We start from the raw sequence: 16,552 nt of genomic DNA on the forward strand, positions 1-16,552 counted from the left end.
GGATGTAAAGATGCCTAAAAGAGGTAGCAGAAAATTTCTCCAGTGTGGGATATTTGTACAATGAAAAACCAGTTTTATTCCACCCTCTCCCCTTACTTCAATCATACGGGCGTGTCAGGGCAGGAAGAGTAGTTCCTGGGGGAAGAAATGAAGTCAGAGCACACAGTGCTCAGACCAAGCCTTGGTTGGTAAAGCCAACTCTGTAAAATGCATCCAGCATACATAATTTAGAGGTGCCCTAAAGCTATTCTAAATTATGCCCAGGGTTATTTCAGCACCTTGTGGCCCTAGGATCAAAGGTATCAGGAGATAGTTTACCGCCATCTTTCCCATCTTCTTCAGCTACCCTGAGTATAAATTAGACACAGCTGAGAATTTTTACTGGCAGCATTAAAATATTTTTAATTATTTTTAATTTAACATTTTAAAGTTTTATTTTTAAAACCATACAGTGCAGCCAGTTGGGGGCATATAGCAGAGTGCCTAATGGAGGTGCTCAGAACCTCAATTCATTTGGTACCTTGACAACACTCATGCAGCTGGCCTTTATACATTCTCTGATGTTTCTTTAATCTCTCCTATACAAAAATGTTTCTCATATTCCTCGCCCTCCAGATATTCATTTAAACAGACAGCTACAGCTGGGGATTTGTGTGTGTGTGTGTGTGTGTGTGTATTAATGATAGATGCTCTGATAAAGAAGATTAATAAATGTGACATGGGGTATATTTTCACATGCAGACAATATCTCCACAAGGCATATATTCTGTAGCCCTGCTCCCAACACCCAGGTATGCTAGTGGCAGCTACCCATGTGCACTGAGGAAAGTCTATAGGAGCAATGATAATACCAAAGGACCTCACAGTACTTTGCAAACACAACTGGAGTTTGTCCGGGATTTTGAAAACTTGGGGGAACCCAGAGGAGAGGAGGTTGCAGTAATTGACACCTATCCATTCATCGGAGAGGAGGGAGCTGGATAGGACAGTGAACGTCATCTCTCTCTGTTCTTCTAGGCCTTTAAACTGTGCTCTTCATTGATGTATCTGAGCTTTTACGCCCCCATAGCTGCGCTTGAGTGGATTTTTAAAAACCAAAGTATAGGCAGATGTACTGAACTTCTCCAAATTTGGGAGAAACTTTGGATTGTGTGTTGCTTTGGTGTCATCTTTAGTTCACACTGGCAACGTCAAACCTGGTTGAGCCATAGCTAGTTTGCACGACACTAAAAGACAGTTGTTTCATCTGTGCAGAAGTGGCCAATGAGTGGACGAGTATTAGGTCATCTAGTCCATCTGCTGCCGCAGTAGCGTTTTCCCCTGCAATACATGTTCATATGCTTTGTTTAACATATTAATGTTGTTGCTGAAAAAGAGGTTCATGGTGAGACAGGAGGGAGATTTTCCAGCATGGCTTAGTCTCATCTGTGCATTTTAGTTCACATTTTATACCCTTCTCATCAGGGAAACCTGAAGTTTCACTTTATCCCAGTGGAAGGAGAAACCAGTCTCCATTTCTTGCATATACAATGAACTCAGACACACAGACATTTTCCCCCTACCCAATATCAAAACTAAGTTGAAAACTGAGGTTGGTGTGAACCAAAACTTTGGATCTAAGCATACCTGGAATTAAGTGGTATTCAGAAACCATTTTCATAATGGATCAAAGTCTCCCCCGCCCCGCCGATCCAAATACCTTCAAACAGAGCTGTGCAGGGGACAGATATTCTATTTTGCACAGGATTTTGACATTTGTTTTCTTTTTGCCAAAATTTAAATGTTTCATATAGATTTTCACTTTTTTATTTTATATTGGAAGATATAACACAAAACAAAAAAATTAAAACTAAAGTCACTTTTAAAAAATCAACATTGCATTCTGAAAATGTTGCAATGCAATGTTTTGTCATTGTTTGAACTCTGCCCCCCCCTCCCTTTTTTTTTCCCCCTCTGAGACAAAATTTCTTCATGCAGCATTTTGATTTCAATAGACCTGCATTTCCTGATGAAAATGGTTCAATTGAAGTTTTCTGATTTGCTCTATCCCTGAGCTTTGGGACTATTTGAAATCGAGATCTGGATCTAGCTCTGAAATCTTCTGCTCTGTCCCTTCTCTGGTTGGAAATAGCGAAGAACTGAAATGGCTGAAGTCTGAAGATTTATTGACAGTGAGACAGAGAGGTGCTGTCTCCAGTGAGATTAGAAAGTCTCTTTCTTCCTTTTCCTTCCTGATATTACAGAAAACAATATACACGTGTAGTGTGGGCTTGTAAAACCCCTTAATCTTACCTGAAGCTTTATATTCCAGTTGTCAGGTTGTCACTTGTTCACCTTGGAGCCTGGCTTTGAGGAATATGATAGGAGAACTAATTGGAGCAGGCTGGTTGCCTACGATTGAAAACATGTTTCAATAAAAAGGATTTTATTCTGCTATGGATACTGATGTGAACAAATGGGACCCTAGGGTACAAAACAGAAATAATCCTAAGTATCTTTCTCTCTCTCTCCCTCTATCTGCATCCCCCTGCCCCAGGAACAGACTTGATATCAAACCACAGCAGTGTTGCAATAATAGCTTTCTACCAAAGTCTCATTGCGTCCACTAAAGATTTTTCAGTACCTGGATGATATTAGTTGCTAAATAGGCACCGTATAGCAAATAGAAGCAATAGACAGCGATGGGCCCAGGCTGTCAAAGTGAGATCCAGATGTCAGCCCCCTCTCCCTAGTACTTTCAAACTTCTAGGGTGTTTGAATTCAGGGTGTGTTCATTACAGACGTAAGGATAAATTCTGGGACTTGGGTACAGCTTCTGATTTTGAAAAGAAAAAACAAAGAACAAAAACCAACTCTTTTCCAAAAGGCCAGGAGTCCTCAGATTCAGGATTTTGGGGTAGATGCACCTCAATGCAACCACAAGAACAGCATTGGGAGCCCTGAGTCACCACCTTGTTTATTCTTAGCAAGTGCCTGAACAAAACATACTCAAGGAGCTGTCTGTTCACATGCTGAATCTACCATGTTCTGTCTGGATCAGAGAAATGAAGGCCAACTGTCATGAGCAACTAGTTAAAGAAAAGGATGGACAACCAGTAAATGGTCTAAATTGTTACCACTAACCACTGCACTCTATTAGCAGCTAGCCTCAGAGCTGAAATGAGAAGCTATACTGGTAGGCATATTTAAACTTCCCAACCGGACCACTTAGGTTGACCATGTTTCCCAAAGTGAAAATGGGACACCACTCTGGGCCAACCCAAGGCCACTCCCCACAGGGGGCTGGCCCGAGTTCTCCTTCCCCCCCCCCCCCCCCCCCGCGCCCCCACATGCAGGGCCGGCCCAAGTCTCACTGTGTGGAGCCACTTCACCCCCCACCCCCCCGAACATTCCTCTGCAGTCCCCTAAGAGGGCGTGCCCCACTTTTTTGGTAAAACTGGGCATTTGTCCCATTTGCTCTTGCCAACAGATGATCAGTTGACAAGGACAAATGGGACAAATGACAGTTTTGCCAAAAAAGTCAGAATGTCTGGGACAAGGCTTAAAAAGGGGACTGTCCCAGCCAAAACAGGATGTATAGACACCCTAGGACCACTAGTAACTAACTCAAATAATGTATGTCACAATTCAGGCAACTTCACCTGTATTCTCCTTCTATGGTCCAGCAAAGGCACCTACCCTAGGGTTGGCTCTCTTGTGAGAAGACAAATACCTCTTTCCCTTCCAAATGGGGAGTTTCCAAGCTGCACGCTCCCCTGACTATACTGTGAAATCCCCAATAAAAAAGACAGGCTGCCTAAGTATTCTTTTGCCTTCTCTTAAGAAGTGGTACATAGGTACATCATCACAGGTATCAGAGTAACAGCCGTGTTAGTCTGTATTCGCAAAAAGAAAAGGAGGACTTGTGGCACCTTAGAGACTAACCAATTTATTTGAGCATGAGCTTTCGTGAGCTACAGCTCACTTCATCGGATGCATACTGTGGAAATTGCAGAAGACATTATAGACACATATAATGTCTTCTGCAATTTCCACAGTATGCATCCGATGAAGTGAGCTGTAGCTCACGAAAGCTCATGCTCAAATAAATTGGTTAGTCTCTAAGGTGCCACAAGTCCTCCTTTTCTTTCATCACAGGTATGCATTTCCGCACAACTCTTTTGAAGCAAGCACATTTTATTCTTAAGGTAGAAGCATTACAGAGAAAACATAATAAAAAACCTACACACATACTAATAAGCTTACTGGACATCACCTCAACTGCAACATGGGATCTGGCAGGAGTACTCCTTTAACTTCCATCCAGGGGTTTTCCTGTGGTTTCATGAGTAAGAGTCGCTCATTTTTTCCAGTTTGGCTCTTTGAGGAGACCATGGATAGGTAATCAAATCAGCCAGACAACGGGTCTCTGCTCAAAGGGCAGCTTCAAAAGGATGGATTCAAGGTGGGTCATTTGCAGTCCCCTCATCTCCTAGGAAATCCACTTCACTTTATTGTTCCAAAAATCCTTTGAAGAAATCACATGCAATCCCACAACAACACATAAAGAATTGCAGTTTTAATACAATGGACCTCAAAAGCATTAAATTTAATTCAATGAGGTTTAACTTAATTCAATAGAGTTTAATTTAATTCCATAAGGGTTGTCCAGGATATTGCAGGAAACAGTCGTATCCATCACAATATCTCCCATAAAAGTATGACTGTGCATGAAAAAATGTCTGGTGCTGTATCTATTTGTTATTGTGTCTGCCAGCTGGTGGCCAGACACTATAGAAGACGTAACTGATTGACAGAGCTCCACCATCCAGTGGCCGACATTGCTGTGTGTGCATCTCACAAGTAACAGCTCTGACTCCAATTGGGATTCTCAGATCAAGTGCTCCGGATGTTGAGCCAAAGGGGAACCTGCTCTTGCCAGCAGAATCTGTGCTATGCTGATCTCAGATGGGAGCTGCTGTTTGTATGGCTCTTGTGATACTTATAATATAAGTGCATATGCAATACTGGGCCACATACTATGGGAAGAAGGATGGTTTTGTGGGTAAGGCAAAGTACTAGGAGTCAGGAGGTGTGAGTCCTATTCCTGGGATTGACATTGACTTGCCATGAACCTCTCTGTGTCTCAGTTTCTTTTGCCATAAAGCTGAGGTAATACTCACCTCTCAGGCTTCATTCGTTACTCTTTGTAAAGTGTTTGAGCTCCTTGGATGGAAAGTGCTCCAGAAATGAAAAAAATATTATCTCCTCATTCTATACCCAGAAATCCTTTTGACGTTAATTGCACAAAGATCAAGGGAAGAATGGGACCCGGTGTTTTCACCTGCATATTCCAAAGTGCTACAAAACCTCCACATTTGTATTTTCTAACTGAGCAGCAAAACATGAGGGTTGCTTTATAAGAGTATTTGATTTGATTTTTCATTTCCCAGCACTTGTGCTGGATAAAAACAAAAATCGTAACCCCAGGGACAACACTGGTTGTAATCTTGAATTTGATGTTGCTTAATGGTACTGTTATTTTCCGGTCTTTTTTTTTTTTTTTTAATTGTTGAACATTTCCTGTACAGGATCTCTACAGGACTGATGATGTTTACTTGCCATAAAAAGGAGATATTTCCATACCACACTCAACACAGATTCTAATACACATAACTAATCTGATTTATTTTAAATGCATACAGTTCTGCAACTAAAACACATCTGAATAATCCTAAAGCAGAATTAGGTATCCAATATTTTTTAATTCTCACAACAGAGAGCATCTTTTTCTTTTTTTCATATGCAACAGGCTGAATTCTGATCTCAGTTACATGTGTGTAAACTCAGAATAAATCTAACTGACCTGAATCTTTTCTCAGGCTGGTGTCATTGCATTGATTCAACTGAGTTACTGTTCATTTACACTGGTGAAGGAGGAGAATCAGGCCACTTGGGTTTATGCTAGATTGTACCATTGTTACATATGTTTTGTAACACTGGTTTAATGAAGAACCCAGTGAGGCCCATCATACGTTGGTTAATGTGAGATGCTGATCTCCCTTGACTTCAGTTGGTGATGAAGGAGCTCAGCACCTCACAGGAGGCTCTCAGCACTTTGAAGTGCTGGGATCACAGAACACCTGTACTGTTAGTTTATAAATGAAAAGCAGCCACAAATCTAAGCCATGTTTAGTCATCCAATCATCCTTTTAGGTGGAGACTTTAGAACATTATCTCAGCTAAAGGAACCTCTTTGCCATTTGCAAAAGTCTGTTTTAAACACAGCTCAACTTTTGAGAGCCCCAAATTTCATTCTTTGTACTGACTGTATGACTGAATCCTACTAACTGATGATTTTAGCCTCTGAGAGACCATGAGACGTTACCACAGAAAGTTACATTTCTAATAGGGAAAGGGTTATTCAAGCCACTGCCTTTCATAAGAAACCAGTTTCAGTAGCTCCTGTTTTGCATAACTTCCTCAGTATTGCCCCAACTCAACACAAAGGAACCCAAATAAACATACAGAGGACTTACCAAACCAGACTACACTTAACATATTAGTTGTGCGGCTGGAAAGTGCTCAGACACCACAGTGGTGAAGGTGGTATAAGAACCTTAATTGAATAGCTTAGACCAGACCAGTGATACATCTAGTCCAGCGTCCTGTCTCTGATCATGGCCAGCACACTTGGAATAGCTTGGGTGATGGGGGGGAGAGACACCCAAAAGAGAGCCATCTTGGAATTCCATGATACATCAGGTAGGGTGTTTTTTTCCCTAGCTAATTTCCCTAGAATTAACTCCTTAAGGAGTAGATCCTTAACTGGTGTAAATTGGCATCTCTTTATTGACTTCAGTAGAACTATGACAATTTGTAGCAGCAGAGAACCTACCTCTAAATTTCTGGAAAATTATGAGGAGAATAGAACATTTCAGTCAATGCCTCACCTCTTTGATTACTCACATCAAAGGAAAGGAATACACTACAAATACTTCACAAGACATTTTATCCTGGGGAAAAGAGGGAAGTGATGAGGATGGGCAGATCATCTGCATTCCAGCCACGGCTCTAAGGAATCCCACATTTTTTTCTCTGCTGTCTGTTGGCCTTAATTAAGCTCTGACAATGCTTGAGAGCTTGTCATGCGTGTCACTCAGCACTGGGATCAGTGACACAATACTATAAAAAATAAGGAAAACTGGAAAGAAAGTTCATTTTCTTCACATCAAATTGGCATCTCTTTATTGACCTTGAGGTCACGGCCAGTTTGCAAGCTACAGACATTTGTGAACACCAGAAAGTATTTCATGTGAATAAGATGTAAAACATGAACTACTAGGTCAGTGGTGATCAAAAGTTATTAGTGTTTAATGGCTGCTCAAGTGGCTTGTATCCACCAGGTGTTCACTTCCCTAAAACAATTACCGTGGCTGGAGGTAATTGGTATCTTTGTTGGCAGTCTCAGCATGGAAGCCAAGAATGCAGTAGGACATAGGGACTGAGCTGTTACCTTAGAGGTATTCTCTCGTAGTCAGGGCTGAGGCATGCTGGTGAAAAATGAAGAGATTTGTATTGCTGCTGCCCATATTTAACTGGTTTCTTAGATGAAATGAGGACTATAATGAGCTCTAAATTTACAGTAAACCCTTCCCCTCAAAGAAACCCAAACATTAAACAGCAAAGCATCAAGAAAGAATCTTAATTCTTACATTGTCCAAACAGAGCCAATTATTGTTTGACCCTAAAAGTATGGTACAAATGCCCCTGAGATTTAGATCCCTACTTGTCAGGTCAGATTATCAATGTATAAATCCCACTAAGTGCCAGGCATTCCTGCAAAGTATCAGTGAGTTTGCTTTGCTTACTTAGCCATCAAAATGCCTGCCATTGTTTCTAAGTGCACTTTGCTCTCTTGACATGACCATAGTGCAGCTCAGTCCAGAACCTGTTACATCTTGTCAGGCATTGTGACCTCAGTCTGGGACCGGGGCGGGGGCGGGGGGGAAATAAATCTGCTTTGGGGAAGAAAGAAGTGTAACCCTGTTGAAAATCCTGTGTCAGGGAAATGTATAGGCTTGACCAATGCAGTCCTAACTTTGGTGATGATCAGGTCCCAGACAAGGAGGGACTGATGTTAACAAAGGACCAGATCTTGTTCATTTTAAAGTTAATGGAAACATGCCCACTGACTGGAATGGAAGAAGGCCAGGTCCCTCAGATAGTCTCAAGTGCTTTAGGGAATATATTTCAAATATTCTTATGAACTTTGCTGATCTTTATAAGGAATTTAAATTCATACGCTTAGAAATGTATTGCTGGGATAAAAACCAGATAATAATAAAAAAAGCCTTACCAGCTAAGGTTAAGGTGCTCTTCTGGGACTTGAGAGCTGGATTCAATTCCTGACTGGGCCCCAGACTTCCTATGGATCTTGGGCAAATTACACAGTTGCTCTGTTCCTTGGCTCCCCCCCTGTAAAATGGGAATTTAAAAAACCCTGCTTTTTTCCCACGCTTTGTCTGTCTTCAGAGCAGGGACCATCTTTTAGTATGTTGTACAGCACCTAGCACAATGAGTTCCTGTTTATACCAATTGCAAAGCTCCCATTGACTTCAGCAGGAGCGGGACTGGGCCTATAAAAACTTCCTGGATTTTAGCCAAGTAGTCTGCTTTACAAAGCTTCATTTGGTGCTATGAACGGCAAACACTGCAGGAGAACAACATTCTCACTGGATTTTCTTTTAAAGGTCAAGCAAATTTATCTGTTGCACTCGGGTTCTCAAGCCCTCTTCTCAAATGTTGGTGTCCAAATCAGCTGACCATGTGCTTTTTAATTACTATGGCCACAGCTGTGACCTGCGCTATTGTGACAGAATATACCCATGTGTTCACACCCAACACAGTATTGTTATAACGTTTGTACAAGGTGTGCCTTGTGAGGTATTATTTAGGAACTCGTAACTTACTGATCAGTAATATCATGGCAAAATGCACATGGCGACATTTTATGTAAAGTTCTGAAGAGAAGCTGAAATCACAGGGTGTGACTGGCATGCTGGAAGGCTGTTTGTGAGTGGCCCAGGTGGGAGCTTCTACAGCAAGGCATTGTAAGGCATCCAAGGTTGCAGGGAAGAAGTGACACAGCCCCCGCTGGTCTGAATTGCACCCTGGTATGTGCAGTAAGTCAGTACGGTATGGTACGCCCTACCAGCAAGATATTTATAGTTAATACTGTGTACCAGAAAGAAGAGAAGCAGAACCACAGGACTCTCCCAGGAACCGCAGCGGGGAAAGGAGCAGAACATGGGGCCACCGGGCGCCCTCATGCCGGCAGCTCCTCTGGCATGGCTGTACTCCCCCATCCCTGCCTACAGCCCTGGCCTGTACAGACAGAGGAGACCCTGTGTGGAAGGGCTGGGGAGGTACAGCTGTGCCAAAGGAGCTGCAGGCGAAGCACCACCCAGTGGCCCCACGTTCTGCTTCTCCAGTGCAGCAGGAGGAGGACAAAGTCCCACCCCCAGGTAAGGGGGTGGATCATGGGAAGGGGATGGGAAGAGCATGGGAGGCCCGGGCTGGGGGTGGGATGAGGAGAAGTCACGTGGAGGATCACGTGAGGAAGTCACGTACCCCCCACACCACCACTCCCCATACCAGTAAGAAATGGATTCCACTCGCATCACTGGGCATGTCACTGCTGTACACCCCTGCGGAGTAGTACGGGGTGTAAGGCATTGCCATATTCTCCTGCAGGGGCTACCTGTCTCATGGAGTGCAGTGAAGGTGGGTAAAGCAGCCTTCATTGGGCCTTTACCTTCCCAGCTGCACAGGTGGGCGAGGAGTGGGCAGGTAGAGGTGGAAGGTAGGTGACCCAATACACCAGCAAGTACAACTGACCCAGTGCAGAGGACAAACCATGTATGTGTACTGGGTAAAGGAGTAAAGGGCTGTTGCATATTCCTTCCCCCACTGGAGAAAGAGGGGGAACCAGAGTCCATATTGTGAGTCACGGTATGTCCTACTCAGGGCTTGTGCCAAAATCACCATCTAGCCCTAAATTCAGGGCCGGATTGGGACTGACCCTTGTTCAGGAGGGGTCAAACAATAAGCCCTCCCCACACTTGAGCCTTCTGTGCAGGGGCCTACCACAATCTCAATTCCTGTGGTCTTCTTGCCAGTGCCTCTAAGATACCGTGTTGTCCCAAATCGTGTGTGTGTGTGTGTGTGTGAGGGGAGTGGGGATTGGGGTTCTAGGGAGCGCAAACTCCCCTGCCAATGGAAATGCACAGTGGGTGTGCTCCAGAAGGCATTTCGCCTTCCATGCCTGCAGCTAGGACTATGGTGCTCTGACTTGACCCCAGTATATGGCTGTCGCTAAAAGCCACAAACCAATAATGCATCTAATTTTCAAGTTCTTCTTTACAACTAGAGGTCCAAAACTGGATATACATACTTATTGAGGCTGACCTTTGGCATCTGCAGGGCCTTTAATCTTGATTATTCAGAGAAATCTCTGGGGTCAATGTGGGCATAGTTTGCATGATCTTGTAGACAGTGCTTGGGTCCCTGTCTATACATGTTGTAAGGATATAGATATTCAGGCCTGCCTGTAAAGGCCTATACTTTAAGAATTTAGGTATATGTTTATTATTTAGCTAGTAATAGAGGTATACAAGAAAGAATCCGTGTAAGGGCCTTCTTTCACTGTGACAGTCTGCGGCCCTGTTCTTAGGTCAATGCCTTTGGCTAAGCAGCAGAGGCAGCCATAAGCTGGGAAGCAAATGGTCATATCCTCACACTCCAAACTAGTCAATATGGGGCTGTTAGGAAGGTGATCCAATCTATCACCTCCAGAGAAAGGGAAGAGCATAGAAGATGTAAAAGGAAATTTAGTCTGATAGTTTTTTTGTCTGGTAAGAACTCACTTATCAGTAGACACAGCTGGGAAACCCTTATGTCTTTTTTCAGAGTAACAGCCGTGTTAGTCTGTATTCGCAAAAAGAAAAGGAGTACTTGTGGCACCTTAGAGACTAACCAATTTATTTGAGCATAAGCTTTTCTGAGCTACAGCTCACTTCATCGATGTAGTTGTGAAATCCTCACTTCTGTATTGTTTTGTCATTATAGTTCCCACTTTGCTATTGTTTATTTGCATGGTCGCTGTCTGGTTCTGTGATTGTTTCTGTCTGCTGTATCATTAATTTTGCTGGGTGTAAACTAATTAAGGTGGTGGGATATAATTGGTTAGCTAATCATGTTACAATATGTTAGGATTGGGTAGGTAAATTTCAGTAGAATGATTGGTTAAGGTATAGGTAAGAATATTACTATATAAATTAGGGGCAAACCGGAAGTAAGTTGGGATTCAAAAATAGGGAAAAAGGAACTTGGATTTAAGCTTGCTGGAAGTTCACCCCAATAAACATTGAATTGTTTGCACCTTCGGACTTTGGGTATTGTTGCTCTCTGTTCATGCGAGAAGGACCAGGGAAGTTGGAGAGTGAAGGAATAAGCCCCCTAACACATGTGGTCAGACATGACAGAAATGAAGATGCTATAAATGCTTATAATAGGATAGACAGACCAACTGATTTCTGGCCAACCCAGATTACTGTTTATGATCTAAAGGAGAATACCATTATGGCAATGATAACGATTTGTAATTCAATTGTACGATAGAGAAAAAAAATATTGTCCTTCCAAACATCTCCCAAGCAAAGTGAAAGCAGTCCCATCTAAGAAAGGGAAGAAGCATTTTCTTCAAAACATAGTTGGTATTATTGTTGCATTTTGCCACTTGCAGCTATAATTAGCTAAGTGGTTGAGTCACCGAACCAGAAGGAGGAGTACAAAACATGCTGAGCAGTGTTATGCAACAGCATTGAGAATTTAGACATATTTATGGGTCTACTCAACTATTTCAGAACAAAATTGGCTGGTGATACACAAACTTCTATACACAAACTTCTATGTTCTCTCTGTGGTTTGAAGATAAGCATGGCTTGAGTTTTCCACACAACATGATTGGTCAAGATCATTCAATCTTAGCTGGATGACCCTCCAATTTCTTTCTATGAATGGTCTTTGTTATCTGATATCAACAACAGAGCAAGATGTAGCAGATTCCCCTCCATGCTTTAAAAATGATGTTCAGTTGAGACAACTTTAAAAAATAAACAAAAGGAACAAAAAGAGAACATTTGTATCAAACAGAATTGATTTTGCAAGTGGCGCTGTCTGTTCTCTTTGGCACCATTACTGATACTGGAGGTTGAGTACCGTTTCTCCTCCAAACCCTTGCTTTTTCTACTTAATCCTGTCATATAATCATAACACTACCTGTACAATGTCATGATCTGCTGCCCTGGTATTACTGGGATGTAGAAAAAAAATAGAAGGTGGAAAAGTAGCGAGGCTGAAAGGAATAGATACGACTGTCAAAGAATGGGGAATGCCATGAAAGAACCAAAAAAGAAAGCAAATCAACATAACGCCATCCAGGGACCTATCTCTGCAAATGCTTACTACGGAAAGCTTCTTACCACTAGTAGTCTGCTTGATTTAAATAGAGTCATATTCATAGAGTTTAAGGCCAGAAGAGACTGGCAAAAGTACCGAGAGTGTCACAGCTAAATACAAGATCGAACAGACAGTTTAGCATAAGTACTTAGCATATATTCTAAGGGACCATTCAAGGTGAAGTGGCCCATTAACACTCCTGTAGCCATAGGACAAAAAGGGGGCTTTAGGGATTACTGATAGCTATAATAAGACATAAATCTAATGTCTTTATTAAGACCATGATTTTTATTGTCCAGCAAAGTTATGAATTTAAGCTCCTAGGCTTGTCTTTTGAAATCATTGTGCCGGTTTCCTTTGGGGATGAGGACTGATCGGTCAGATATAGAGTGCAGTACAGATCTTTGGGGGATCACAGCTGTTCACCTCTCTCCATTGTGAGAAACGACCATTTATTCCTACCCTTTATTTCCCATCTTTCAGCCAGTTACTGATCCATGAGAGGAACTTCCCTCTTATCCCAGGGCTACTTAATTTCCTTAAGAACCTTTGGTGGGGGACCTTGTCAAAGACTTTCTGAAAGTCCAAGAACACAGTTTAGACTGGATCACCCTTATCCACAGGCTTGTGGATTTCCTCAAAGTATTCTGGTAGATTTTTGAGGCATGGACTTCCCTTTACAAAAGCTGTGTTGAATCTTCACTAAACAGATTATGTTTACTTTTGTGTCTGATCATTCTGTTCTTTACTATACTTTCACTGACCTGTAATTGCCAGGATCTCTTTGGGACCCTTTTAAAGAATTATATCACATTAGACATCTTCCAGTCACCTAGTACACAGGTTGATTTAAGCAACAGGTTACCTACCACAGTTAGAGACTATCAGATGTATTTGAGCATAAGCTTTCGTGGGCTAAAACCCACTTCATCAGATGCATGCAGTGGAAAATACAGTAAGAAGATAGATAGATAGATTAGATATACACACAGAGAACATATATATATCCTCCTGTATTTTCCACTGCATCTCCCCCACATCTTCTGCAGTGAAGACCAGTGCAAAGAATTAATTTGGCTTCCCTGCAGTGGCGTCTTCCCTGAGTTCTCTTTAACATGTTTAGTGGCCCACTTGCTGTTTGGCAAGCTTCCTGTTTCTAATTTTATTGTTAGTTTTTGCTTCTTTAGCAAGTTGCTTCTCAAATTCTTTCTTGGCCTGCCTAATTATACTTTGACATTTTACTTGCTAAGCATTGTGCTCCTTCCTATTTTCCTCATTAAGATTTTACTTCCAAATTTTAAAGGATGCCTTTTTGCTTCTAACATCCTCCATTACTCTGCTGTTCAGCTAGGGTGGGATTCTTTTGGTCCTCCTGCTGTCTTTTATTATTTGAGATATCCATTTAGTCTGAGCATCTATTACGTGCTTTAAAATAGTCTCCATGCTGCTAGCAGGCATTTTACCCTTGTGACTGCTCTTTAATTTCTGTCTAATGAGCATCCTCATTCTTGTGTAGCTCCCCTTTTTTAAGTTAAATGTTACTGTGGTGGTGTTTTTTTGTATTTTCCCCTTACAAGGATGTTAAATTTACTTACATTATGGTCACTATTACTGAGCTATTCAGCTTGAATCAGATCCTGTGCTCCATTTAGGACTAAGTCAAGAATTGCCTCTCCCATTGTGGATTCCAAGACTAGATGCTCCAAGAAGCAGTCATTACTGTTGTCTAGAAATCTTATCTCTGCTTCCTGTCCTGAGGCGACATATCCCAGTCAGTATGAGGATAGTTGAAATACCCCATTATTACTGCATTTTCTGTCTGCAGCTTCTTTTAGCTCCTTGAGCATTTCATAATTACTATCACCATCCTGGTCAGGTGCTCAGTAGTATATTCTTACTGCCATACTCTTATTGTTCAAGCATGAAATTTCTATCCATAGAGATTTTATGGTACTATTTGATTTAAGATTTTAATCTCATTTGCCTCTATGTCTTTTTAAATCTATAGTGCCACTTCTGCACCAGCATGACATACTCTGTCATATCTATATATTGTAAATTCTGGTATTACTATGTCCCATGTACTATCCTCATTCTACTAAGTTTCCATAATTCCTGTTATACAAGTCTTCTCATTTAACACCAGCCACTCTAATTCACCCATCTTAATATTTAGACAGCCACCATTTGTATATAAGCACTTATACATTTTCATCAGAGTTTAGTTGCTTGCCTTCATGTGTTATGTTTAAATGGGACTCTTTTACATTTGACTTCTTTCCTATCCATCATAATAGTTTCTACTTCAATAAATTTTATTCCAAAGGGATGTCTCCACCCAACACACATACTCCTCTAGACCTGTTGGCATTCCCCCAGCCCACAGTTTAAAAAATCCTCTACAGGGTTTTTAATTTTACGTGCCAGCAGTCTGATTCCATTTTGGTTTAGGTAGAGCCCATCCCTCCTGTATTGTGGAAATGAAGGGAACTCAAGAAATCATCAAGTCCAGTCCCCTGTGCGGGAGCAGGACCAAGTAAACCACCATCCCTGACAGGTTTTCATCCAACCTGTTTTTAAAACCCTCCAGCAATGGGGATACGACAATCTCCCTTAGAAGCCTATTCCATAGCTTAACTACCCTTATAGTTAGAAAGTTTTCCCTAATATCTAACCTAAATCTCCCTTGCTGCAGATTAAGCCCATTGCCTCTGTCCTACCTTCAGTGGACACGAAGAACAATTGATGCCTGTCCTCTTTATAACAGGCCCATAATATATCTGAAAGCTAACAGGTCCCTCCCCCCCCAGTCTTCTTTTCTCAAAACTAAACTTGCCCAGTTTTTTTAACCTTTCCTCAGAGGTCAGGTTTTCTAACCCTCTTATCATTTTTGTTGCTCTCCTCTGGATGCTCTCCAATTTGTCCACCTCTTTCCTAAAGTGTGGCACCCGGAACTGGACACAGTACCCCAGGTGAGGCCTCACCAGTGCTGAGTAAAGAGGGACTGTAGCGGGAAGGTCTGGTAACTAGCTGACCTAGTGGTCAGCTCATGGTCTTACAGATTCTTCTGGTCTAGTTGGCCCTGAAGGTGTCCCGGCTGCAGCCTCCCTCACCCCCTCTGGCTCAGGTTGCTCCCCCTGTGTAGTCACAGGCTTAGCAGGCTCTCCTCCATCAGTCAGTGTCCACTTCAGTCAGTCAATCTCTCTCTGGGTTTTCAACTCCCAATGATGGGGGGAACCCAAGTCCTTGCTGCTAGAGAAGCCTTCACAAAGTGGTTGCCACTCCCTGCAGAGCAATCAGCATCAGCCTTACTTCCTGGTACCACATGCAGCTCATTCCCCCTTCTCCTGGGCTACCAGTGTCATTTTAAACTGTTCTTCCACTGGGCACATGCCTTGCACCTGTTGAGGCCAGGGCCATCCTAGCCCAGTATTGCTCCACTCCCCACCCTGGTATAGTGTGGGGGCTGTAAACCCCCTCACAGGTACAATTACCTCCTATGTTTTATATATAACACTCCTTTTAATATACCTCAGACTGTTAGCCTTTTTTGCAGTTGCATCATATTCAATTTGTGATCCACTACAACCCCTAGATCCTTTTCAGCAGTGCTACCACCTAACCAGTTATTCCCCATTTTGTAATCGTGCTTTTGATTTTTCTTTCTTAAGTGAAATATTTGCACTTGTCTGTATTGAATTTAATCTTGTTGAATTCAGACCAATTCTCCAATTTGTCAATGCTATTTTGAATTCTAATCCTGTCCTCTCAAGTGCTTGCAACTCCTCCCAACATAGTGTCATCTGTAAATTCTGTAAGTACATTCTCCACTCCATTATCCAAGTCAATAATAAAAATGACCGGACCAAGGACTCACCCCTGCTGGATCCTACTAGATATGCTCTCCCCATTTAACAGCAAACCATTGATACCTACTTTTTGAGTACAGTCTTTCAACTCCTTACAGTAATTTCATCTAGACCACATTTCCCTAGTTAGCTTATGAGAATGTCATATGGGACTGTGTCAAAAGCCTTACTAAAATCAAGAT

General features: G+C 42.1%; 1 long non-coding RNA gene across 1 annotated transcript; it reads right to left on the reverse strand.

The window, feature by feature from the left end:
- Positions 1 to 486: 486 nt before the first annotated feature.
- On the reverse strand, positions 487 to 4,478 carry LOC122465290. The gene is made up of 3 exons (XR_006290023.1): positions 4,256 to 4,478; positions 2,293 to 2,463; positions 487 to 1,320 (listed from the first exon to the last, which is right to left on the reverse strand). It is a non-coding gene; the product is annotated as an uncharacterized LOC122465290 (long non-coding RNA).
- Positions 4,479 to 16,552: the final 12,074 nt, after the last annotated feature.

Source organism: Chelonia mydas, chromosome 3 (assembly GCF_015237465.2).
Source record: "Chelonia mydas isolate rCheMyd1 chromosome 3, rCheMyd1.pri.v2, whole genome shotgun sequence".
NCBI lineage: Eukaryota > Metazoa > Chordata > Testudines > Cheloniidae > Chelonia > Chelonia mydas.